Consider the following 11,371-nt stretch of genomic DNA (forward strand, 5'->3'; position numbering starts at 1 on the left):
TGTAATAGCTATGCCTCACATGATGGTATTAAATTAAGAACAGATTCTTTGGTTTATATACAAGATGTAAAACATAATATGATTAACAGAGATGTTGTAGGTTGTCATGTTGTTATTCTTGATATGATTTGGTTTGTACCATATAACAAGGCAGACACCCAAAAACTAATAAAGCAATATCAGGATAATAATGATTGGGGTAATGCCCAGTTTATTAAAAATACATGGTTGGACTTAAGAGCTACATATGCCCTTACTATACATAAAGCACAAGGAAGTACTTTCAAGAGAGTTTTTCTTGATATGCCCGATCTTAATAAAGCAAAACACTTTAATAATATATTATTTCGTAAACTCCTTTACGTTGGTGCTTCTCGTGCCTCGGAGCAATTAATAATTAGGAGTAATTAGATGAAAATTACAATAGTTATTAAAGACTTTTATGCTAATAAAAAAGATGCTATTAGTTACTACTATGGCAGTTACCTTAAAATAGCTGTACCAGATATAGAATTAGATGTAATAGCTATTCCATATGGCTCTAATAAAAAACTAAAGAAAAGTGATCTAAAGCAATTTGTAGAGGATAACTATGCTACCTTAAAAGAAGCTACTTATTTATATGTAGCAGATGCTGAGATGTTTAAGTATCTTAGTGGTCAATCGAAAATGGTACTTAACAGGGTATTTCCTGTACAAAACCATATACTAGCTAATGTTAATATTTTATGTGGTATTAACTATGGTATGTTGGTTTATGATCTTCAGGCTGAAGACAAGCTGTTAATGAGTCTTAAGATATTAGAGGATCATATTAAAGGTAATATAGTACCTTTAGGTGGTAACTTACTAAAGTATACTGAGACATTTTTAAACCCCTATAATGCAAGAGAATCCTTGAATAGTTTATTGTCAGAACCTAAATTAACCTTAGATTTAGAAACTACAGATTTGAATCCATATAAAGGGGAAATAAAAACTTTTTCCTTTACAGGTGCGGGTAATAAGACTGTTGCTGCTTACTATAGTAAAGTTATATTGAAGGAGTTTCTCTTGTGTTATACAGGGAAACTTATATTTCATAATGCTGTCTTTGATATGAAATGGCTCATATTTCATTTATGGATGGATAACTGGAAAGACACTAAAGGTCTTCTAGAAGGTCTTGAAGTTTTAACAAGAGACTTTGAGGATACTTACGTACTAGCTTATTGTGCTTATAACAGTCTCAATAAACCTAAGTTATCTTTAAAAGAGTTAACTGTAGAGTATACAGGTAACTATGCCCTTGAAGATCTAACAGATTTATCTAAATATTCTGAAAGACAGATACTAGAATATAATGCTATGGATACCATAGCTACTTATTACTTGTACAATAAGCTACAAGGTCTAATAGATGACCTTACCCCTTATGCAACACTACTTAAACCTTCTATACCTGTAATAATTCAAACAGAGTTAACAGGCATACAAATGAATCCTACAAGGATTGAAGAGGTAAAAAAGGTAGTAGAGGACAGTCATAAAGAAGCTTCTGAAGCTATCAAAGAAGACTTCTATGTTAAGTTAGCTAGAAAAGAACTTGCTAGAATAGCCCATACAAAGGACTATAACACTAGATTAGCTAAATCTAAGACAGGCAAAATATTAGATAAGTCTTTAGCCTCATTTTATGATAAGGCTGATTTTAATCCTAATAGTGACACACAAGTGCGTCACCTTCTTTATGAAGTACTTGGGTTAGAGGAAATAGACTTAACGAAGGCAGGTAAGCCTAGCACTTCTGGGGGAACTCTCAAGAAGATTAAAGGAATGGTTTTAGACACTAAAGTAAGTGTACTAATAGATAGGCTATTAGAACTAGCAGACCTTAAAACCATAAGATCTACATTTATACCTGCTTTTGAAGAAGGTATATTAAGAGAAGATGGTTTTATATATCTTTATGGTTCATTTATTTTAGGTGGAACTGTAAGTGGTAGATTAAGTAGTAGAAACCCTAATCTTCAAAATATACCTTCATCCTCAAAATACTCTAAGTTAATTAAAAGTATATTTGAAACCAATACAGATGAAGTTATGGTAGGTGCAGATTTCTCCGCGTTGTCAAAAGGTAAATAAAGTAGTACTATTATAGTCCTAACCATCGGAGTATAATGTATGTATGTAAACTTAACGGAATATCCAAACTATCTAATAAAACACACACCCCCTACCTTATGTAGGATAAAGGAAGACCAAATTATAGAATGTAAACAAACCCCTAATAGTAGTAAAGACGCTTATTGGGTAGTATCTATAGTTAATAAAGAAGGTAAGCGGGTTAAACGCTCAATGCATAGGTTACTAATGGAAACATTCGTCCCTAACCCACATAATAAATCACAGGTAAATCATATAGACGGTAATAAGTCTAATAATGTCTTATCAAATTTAGAATGGGTAACTGCAAAAGAGAATAGTATTCACGCTTACTCTACAGGGCTTTCCAATAGCTTGAGGATGCAAAAGGAAGTTCATCAGTACAGTCTTTCAGGTATCTACCTAAAAAGCTATGATTCTGATGTTACTGCTCAAGCTGCCACAGGGGTAGCTAAACAGAATATAAGTAAAGTAACCTTAGGTCTTAGAGACCAAGCAGGTTACTTCTTATGGTCTAGAGTGTGTACACAATCTATACAACCTTCAACTAAAACGTACATAAAAGGGTATCAATTCAATGATACTTTTTATAATACTTTAGGGGAGATAGGTACTGTATTAGGTAAAACTAATATAGATCGTATAGGTATTAGTAGTTTTAATAAAAGCATACGTAAAAGTATAACAATAATTTATTACACCTAGCGCCTACATACAGCAATGTGTGTAGCAAACCATGTGAACTCAGGGGAAGCCTAAACAGATTAAGCTGTAGGTAATCCTGAGCTAAGCCTACTATGTAGGAAAGTGCAGAGACTATCTCGAAAGAGAGTACACCTAAGTGGGTGGAAGCGCATGGCATCCTACAAGGATGATGATATAGTCCGATCTATATGGAAACATATAGCAGTTCGTAATAGAGCGCCACAGTTTTAACGATACTGTGGGAACATAATGTAGAGGCTGTTATTAATGCAATACTAACTAAAGACCCAGCTAAATTAGCACCATTTATTGATGGTTATGACGGGCATTGTTTAAATGCTTATGTATACTTCAAAGAGCAAATGCCTGATGTAGAGTTCTATGAAGAAGGTACTGATGTAGATACTTTCATTTATGAAGGTATGGTTATAAGTAGTAATACCTTAGTAGAATATAAAGGTGTTACTGGTTATATAAATTTAACTGAAGCAGGTGTAGTGTTTACACCAAAGGAAATATAATGAGTAAGGCTAAGTATAATCGCTATGAACAGGCAGAAATTGTAAAATCATGGTATACATATAAAAAGTATAAAAACAAAAAAGAAAGACCTGGGGAAGTTGCGTTTTTATTAGTTACAGGTTTAAATATACATAGAAGGTCATTACATAGGTATATAAATAATGTAGGTTGTAATTACACTAACCACGGTAAATACAATAATCTTATTCAGTTAAACTCAATGCCATGGGAGACTAAATGAATGTTTATAATTAATACCACGCAAACCATAAATACTGATAGATGTGATTCAATATCTATATATAGTAGTTTTGAGCAAACACACAAAATTGAAATATATTTTGGAGCTTCTGAAGAGGGGCAGGATGCCCTACATGTGGTTTATAAAACTACTGACATGGAGAGGTGTCAATATATATATGACTTAATTGTAAAAGCAATTAAAAATAATGATAAATTTTTAGATTTAAGGGAACTATAATGACAAAAGAATATAAAGAATTATGTGTATTATGTGGACAAGAAACAGGTAAAGCAGTTACAGAACCTGATATTTTATTTGCAACCAATGAAGGTGAGGAAATAGCAGTAAGTATTACTCCTTGTACTAGCTGTATTACACATTTAAAAGAGACTAATACAATGTTATTTGTAATTATAGATGAGACTTCAAGTGAGTTAAGATCTCAATTAGTTAGTAAGGATAATGAGGGAATAGATGAGGTTATACAAGTCTCCTTTGCCCATTTAGATGATGCAGCTAAAGCTAAAGCTATGGAAATAGCTGAAAGAACTAATACTATATACTTATCACCTATTGTAGCTAGTATGGTTTCATGGAGTGGTGACTAAGATGATAATCAGGAATCTTAAAGATATTAAACCAATAACATTAAAAGAGTTTAATGTTTTAAGTATTAATAGTATTAAAGATAAATATAAAACGTTGAGACAAAACTCTAAAGCCCCAACGTTTGCGTAGATAACTAGCGCCTTTACCTAGGAATGGGTATCGAAAACTCTGTGAATTCAGGGAAACTCTCAATGAGACAATCCTGAGCGAAATTGCATTTGTTACCTATATTTGTTATGCTTCTTTATTATAACAAATATAGGTAACACATTTATGAAAGATATAGTTGGTTATGAGGGTAAGTATGCTGTAACTAAAGACGGTAAGGTTTACTCTTACCATCTAAAAGGTTATCTAAAAGCAAGCCCAAATAAGCAGGTCAAATACCTACAAGTGTCACTATGGTTAGAAAACAAAGGAACAAGTTTCTATGTACACCGATTAGTTGCAACACACTTCATAACAAACCCACTAGGGTTACAAGAAGTGAACCATATAGACGGTAGTAGGTTCAATAACCATATAAGTAATCTTGAATGGGTAGATAGTAGTGGGAATAAACATCATGCTGTTGCTACAGGATTAAGAACATATAATAACCGTCTAAGTAGGGATGAATTTATAGAATGTTTGTATAGTGTTTTAGCAGGAACTTCTTACTATCATCTAAGCCAAAAAGTAAATTATAAAGTACCCTTTCTAAGTACCAAAGTACGTAAAATAGCACGTGAGTTAAATTTAGAGAAGCATTTAGATATGGCTTTAAAAAAACAGCGGGCTGAACGTAATCGTAAGGTATTAAATGTAATAAATGCAAAACGTGCAACGACTAGCTGAAAGGCGTAGGGTCAAGTGACTCGAAGTACAGAGCACCCAAATGGGTGGTGATATAGTCTGGTCTGCATGGTGACATGCAGCAGCTTGAATAAAGCGGGGGAATATTAACGACATTTCTTGAACACAACGTAAATTATCAGGGCACTGCTTACACTTTAATTAAGAATTGTGGTATCTCTAAAGAGGCTGCAATAGATATTGAAAATAGATACCACACTAACTTCAAAGTTAGTGATATCTGGTTAGATCAAAAGATCAAAGAAGTAGTTGACAAAGGTTATGCTACTTTAGCTTTTGGTTTAAAGTTAAGAGCACCAATATTACAAAACACTGTATATACCACTACCCTATCTAAAAGGGCTAGGGCAGAGGCTAGGAGTATTGGTAATGCTTTATCAGGACAAAGCTACTGTATGTTGAATAACAGGGCATTAATAGAGTTTATGGGCATTGTATGGCATAGTTTATATAGATATGACATCAAGCCATGTATTTTAATACATGATGCACTTTACTTTACAATTAAGCGGGATATCAATGTTATTAAGTTTGTTAATGACAATCTAATATCTTGTATGCAATGGCAGGAATTACCTGAGATACAGCATGATGTTGTAAAACTTGGAGCTGAGCTGGATATATACTACCCTACTTGGGGGGATGCAATAACCCTTAGTAATGGGGATTCTAAGGAAGGTATTGTAGATACAATTGAAAAAGGAGTATAAATGAATACATATTATTTAGAACCTACAACAGGTACAAAAAGTTTTTATAAAAAAGCATATGTAAGAGTGAAAGGTAAAAGCCTGTATTTGTACAGCTACAGCACGTTGGTAGCAGCAATAATTGATGCAGAGATTTACATTACAAAAGACACAACTCTATGGACAGCTACAACAAAGAGACACATAAGAGCTTTTCTAACCCACTCGGCAGTGAGCCCTAGGCATGCTACGTATGCATATGATTTAGATGCTTACCACGATTTAGCTAAATTAGGGAGAGACCCATTATGGTAGACTTAATTTTATATGTTTGGTTTATTTTACTTTTGTTTTTAGCAGCATACTTAGAGGTTTAAATGAGTGAATATTATTTACAAACAGGTACTGGTAAAGGAAGCTTTTATAATAAAGCTGTAGTTAAAGAAGTTAATGGTACAAGGTATCTATACAGTTATCTTACTTTGGTAGCTGCTATAAAAGGTACAAATATTTATGTTACACATAATCCTGATTTTTTAACTTTAACTACTTTAAGACATATACGTGCATTTTTGCCATCCTATTTAGATACCACTAAAAAAAACCTAAAAAAATTTAAAGATATAAAGGATTTAGTATGATTAAATTTAATGATACACACAAAATACTAACATACGCTTCTACCTTAGGCTTTGGTAAGTACAAAGGAAAAACATTAGGTGATGTACTTGGAGATGAAAATCCTACATATATTCTAAATTTTTTAAGGGATAAATTAGGTTTTAAATTAGATAGAGAACTGAAAGAAGGGGCACAGCGTATGGCTTATCAAGATTATTGCGATGATGTAGCTTATGGCATACTTATGGAATGTAGGGTACATGGAGATTAATAATGAAAATAATATTAAATACAAAATCAATAGAAAAATTTAACAACCATAACTGTAATAAATATTACTGGAGTAAGTTATCATGATACTGCAAATTAGTTACTTAGGGTTTTGTGAATTAGGTGGTTTAACTAATCCAAGGCTCAGTTCAAGAAAAGTATATTTAGGCAAACACTATATGTTTACCTCATATTGGCATTATGCAGGAGATATATAATGAGCAGTAAACCTAATAGTAATACATGTACACCAACAACCGCTGTTTCTACCGTATATAACTATTTTAACTGGTTAGGTCTTAAACTAACAGACTACCTTACTATTGAACGTAATGGCGGTAAGGATCATAAACCAATGTATAGGGCAATTCTTCATTATCAAAGTCCTACTTCTGTTATATATATAGAAGTATGTGATTATGGTTCTAAAAAGAAAATTAAACAATTAGTGTGTAGCAGACTAATAAACAAAATAGGAATTGATTATGATTAATAATACACTAAAAACACTTAAAACGGCTATATACCCTTTTAATAAACCATCAAAGTATAAGGGTGTATCTAAGGGTGAAAGTCTCTTAGGTTATGATATAGCTTTAGCGGAGGATGTTACCTTTTACAACTTTGGTTTGTTTAGTGTACATAAGGTAGGAAACAAATGGGGTTTAGGTAGTTTCTGCCTAGCCTCTTCAGAAGAATTCTTTTATCTTCCCTGCACTTCGTGCGGTGTTGTCTTTGACAAGAGTACTTTTGCAAGAGAAGGGTTATCCTTATTTAATACTATCATAGAACCTAGTTGGTATGGTTACCTAACACTAGAGCTTAAATTTAACCGATTAGGTGTACTCAAATTAAGTAAAGGTGTTGGTATAGCACAAGTAGTATTACTTGATATTAAAGTACCTAAGAAATATAAAGGTAAATATCAAAACCAAAATAAAGGGGCAGTAGCTCCAAGGTACTCTTAATGGTAGTAATATACTATTTATTAGCTTTAGTAAGTGTGTTAGACAGGCAGGAGATTAAATGCCTGTCTAACAGCATATATCATGAATCTAGGGGTGAGTCACTTTTAGGGCAAGTATATGTAGCTAAAACCATAATGAACCGTAAAAACCATAAAGAATACCCTAATACAGTATGCAAAGTCGTGTATCAAAAAGGTCAGTTCCAATGGACTAGGTATATAAAAACACCTAGAACCAGTGGCTATAGCAATACCTTAGCTATGTGGTTTTTATTAAGGAATGTTGTATACAAAAACCCTAATGGGGTTACGTTTTTTAGTAAAGATGGGTTTAAAAATAAACGTTTAAACTATTTGTATACTGAAGGCAAACATAAATTTTATAGTATAAAGGCAACAAAATGAAAAAATTATTACAAGATTTAGAAAATGATGAAGTTAAAAAAGTATTACTTAGATTAGGGAAACGTATTAAACCCCCATATACTGAAACCATTCCTAAAGTTAAGAAAGACTACAAACTATGGTTAGAATCTAAAAGATACCCTTACTTTACTCACAGTTATTTTATGCTCCGAGGATCTGAATTCTTTGGGCTTATTATTGAAAAAATATTTATTGAGTTAGAAACTAAAAGGGAAGAGGTGTAGTTATGTATATAGTAACCCATGATAGTATAGTTCATATACCTAATATACAGACTGTAACTATAGTTAATAGATGTTCTATAGTTATTAAACATATAACTGATGAGGGTTTGGTGTCTGTTGTATTAGATCTATACTGCTCAGATACAGCGTTAAAAGCACTCAATAAGATAGTACAAGGTACTTTAGACAAAGCTACCATATTAGACATTAGAGAGGTTACCTTAGAGCAATTTGTTTATAAGCTAGACCCTTGTGAAATACCACTAGCAGAAAGTATTGTTGAATACCTAGATGAGATGGGTATTCTAGTAGATAATAATTCATGGTTTGATGATAGCAGACACCATGATCAGTTAAATATAACATTAACTAGTATTAAATAAAGGTATTAAATATGTGAAGAATTTAAAAATAGTAAGAAAACCAATAAAATACTATAAGTATGCCCTCTATATAGATATAACACACCAGTATGTAGCTACATGTGGTTTAGGTGATACAAACAGTAAGAACACTTTAAGAGTATATAAAAATGGTAACTAAAATAATTATAGCAGGAAGTAGAGAACTTTCTAACTACATACTCATTAAAAAAACGCTTGATGAGCTCTTTGATGAGGAAGTTATGCAAGATGTTGAGATTGTATCAGGCAATGCCAAAGGTGTAGATAAATTAGGGGAGCGTTATGCTGCCGAGAAGGGCTATCCCTTGAAAGTAATGCCAGCACAGTGGGATACTTTAGGTAAGTCTGCTGGGTACATTAGAAACCAAGAGATGGCACAATATGCTGATGTGTTAGTAGCTTTTTGGGATGGTGAAAGTCGTGGTACTAAACACATGATAGACACAGCAACTAAAAATAACTTAAATGTAATTGTATATGAGTACTAAATATGAAAGTAAAAACAATGAACCCCCTAAATATGTTAATAGAGTCTTTAACCATAATTAGCAAATATCACGTAGGTACTAATATACCTCTATCATTAGGAGTTGAATGGTCATTTATCGCTATAGATCCTCAGAGGGTAACTGATGAAGATCTTAAAAAACTTAACGATCTTAAGTGGGTAGTAACCTTACCAAAAGATAATGATAAATTAGAGAATAGGATTGTAAATGGAAACCATATAGCATATGGTTTTTCTAAGTGCCATACAGGTTACTTTGAGTCTTCATATTATCAGGAGGATAATTTATGAATAACAACAATACTGGAATAGGGTTTTTAGGCTTACTTCAATTAATCCTAATAACCCTAAAACTAACAGGATTTATTGATTGGAACTGGGTAGTAGTACTACTGCCTTTTATATTCTCTTTTATAATATTTATAATTTTATTAATATTAATAGGTATTTTTAGGTTAGTAGATAGGGGTAAGTAAATATGATTATTAAACCATCAAAAATTATTAAATATTTCGGTAAAAAACTATATGTAAACCCAGACCATAATTATATAGCAACTGATGATAATGGAAGAATGTACTCTTACAAAGAAAAACCAGTAATAGGTAATCTTCAATGGGAACGGGGTTTAGAACCCAATAAAGATATATATGCTTATATATTTTTAGGTAAATTAGATGTAGAGGATTTTTATTGGAAGGATTCCTTAGTAAATATTAATGATACAGTTAATACAGATACAAGTAAGTATGTGGTGTTTATCGAAAAAGAGGTATGGGATGAAGAACATGATAAAACGCTTTACTATCTAGATCGAGTTATACAATTATGCAACAATAAAGAAGATGCTGAGGAATTAGAATCCCTGCTATATTTAACAGGGGATTATACCACAGTATATACACATTGTACTGTTGAAGAGTTTAGAAAAAAATTTGAAAAATAAAATTAATACAGTATAGGGTATTCTAGAAGAGTATCACACGTGTGCGTGAGATGTAGGTTCAAGCCCTACCCTTAGCACCACACAAAAATAAACATTAATTGGGATTATTTATGAAAGAGATTTATTATAGCTATGACCCACACGTAGGCTGGGAGTTTTTTGATACTGCTTTAGAGGCTGTAACCAGAGCAACTGTACACTTAGCAAAGTATGAAGTTGGTGGTGCTTTGGAGGGGGCTTTAGAAGTACATTGTGGTTTTATTGATGTAAAACAAATAGGTGAAGAGAAACGTGAACGTTGTGTGGTTGACCCTAATTGCCCTGAAAATTTTCATTGGGAAGATTATCCCCATTATGGTTTGGAAGCAGTCGATGATACCAAAAAATACCCAGACATTTATACAGTATCCGAAGCTTTTGAGATGAGAGAACTGACACAAGAAGAAGTTGATAAACGCTTAGTTAAATTGGTTGAAAAGTATGGTGAAAACCATGAACAAATTCAAACCCTGAAAGGTGATTTGCGATTTTTAGCGTTACGTAAAAAAGTAGGTATAGTGTTAAATAAGAGAGCATTATTATCACAGACTTTAAAAGCGAATTGAAACCTAGATAAATATCATATATACTGTTTTAAATATTACACGTTTTACTTTTTTGGGGTCAGTAGCTCAGATGTAGAGCAGCTTGCTATAGTGAGTATATATCCTAGGTAAATACTATAGTAAGAAGGACGAGATGGCATAAGTTTCCTGACCCCACCCCACAAAGCTGGTATAGCTCAGCAGGTAGAGCAATTGTCTTGTAAACAATAGGTCAAATGTTCGAATCATTTTACCAGCACCAAACCAAAAGTGTCTTTAGCTCAGTTGGTTAGAGCAATCCGCTCATAACGGATAAGTCAGGGGTTCGAGTCCCTTAAGACACACCACATCACACACCACCCCGACACACTGGGTGGTTTTTTATTATGTAAAATATAGAGGAAGTATATGAAAATTAATAAAGCACAGATTAAATCATTTCAACCATGCAAAGATGGGTACGTGAGATACATACAACAAACAGACGGTTCCTGTGATGACGTGCTCATTACAAGACTCATCGGGGGATACAACAATACTAGCGATCTATTATGGCTGGCAGGTAAAGTATGCTCTGCAAGTGATATAGTAACTTTTACTAAAAAATGTGCACTCATACACATAGAGTTAATACAACCGTACACTGAGCAAT

At 32.9% G+C, this 11,371-nt stretch overlaps 2 non-coding genes across 2 annotated transcripts; both read left to right on the forward strand.

Annotated features, from left to right (window-relative positions):
• Nucleotides 1-10,905: 10,905 nt before the first annotated feature.
• Nucleotides 10,906-10,978, forward strand: TRNAT-UGU (transfer RNA threonine (anticodon UGU)). The gene has a single exon. It is a non-coding gene; the product is annotated as a tRNA-Thr (tRNA).
• An 11-nt stretch (nt 10,979-10,989) lies between these two features.
• Nucleotides 10,990-11,063, forward strand: TRNAM-CAU (transfer RNA methionine (anticodon CAU)). The gene has a single exon. It is a non-coding gene; the product is annotated as a tRNA-Met (tRNA).
• Nucleotides 11,064-11,371: the final 308 nt, after the last annotated feature.

The sequence above is a fragment of the Hesperophylax consimilis genome, unplaced genomic scaffold (assembly GCF_061612785.1).
Source record: "Hesperophylax consimilis isolate HC1 unplaced genomic scaffold, BYU_Hcon_1.0 scaffold_128, whole genome shotgun sequence".
NCBI lineage: Eukaryota > Metazoa > Arthropoda > Insecta > Trichoptera > Limnephilidae > Hesperophylax > Hesperophylax consimilis.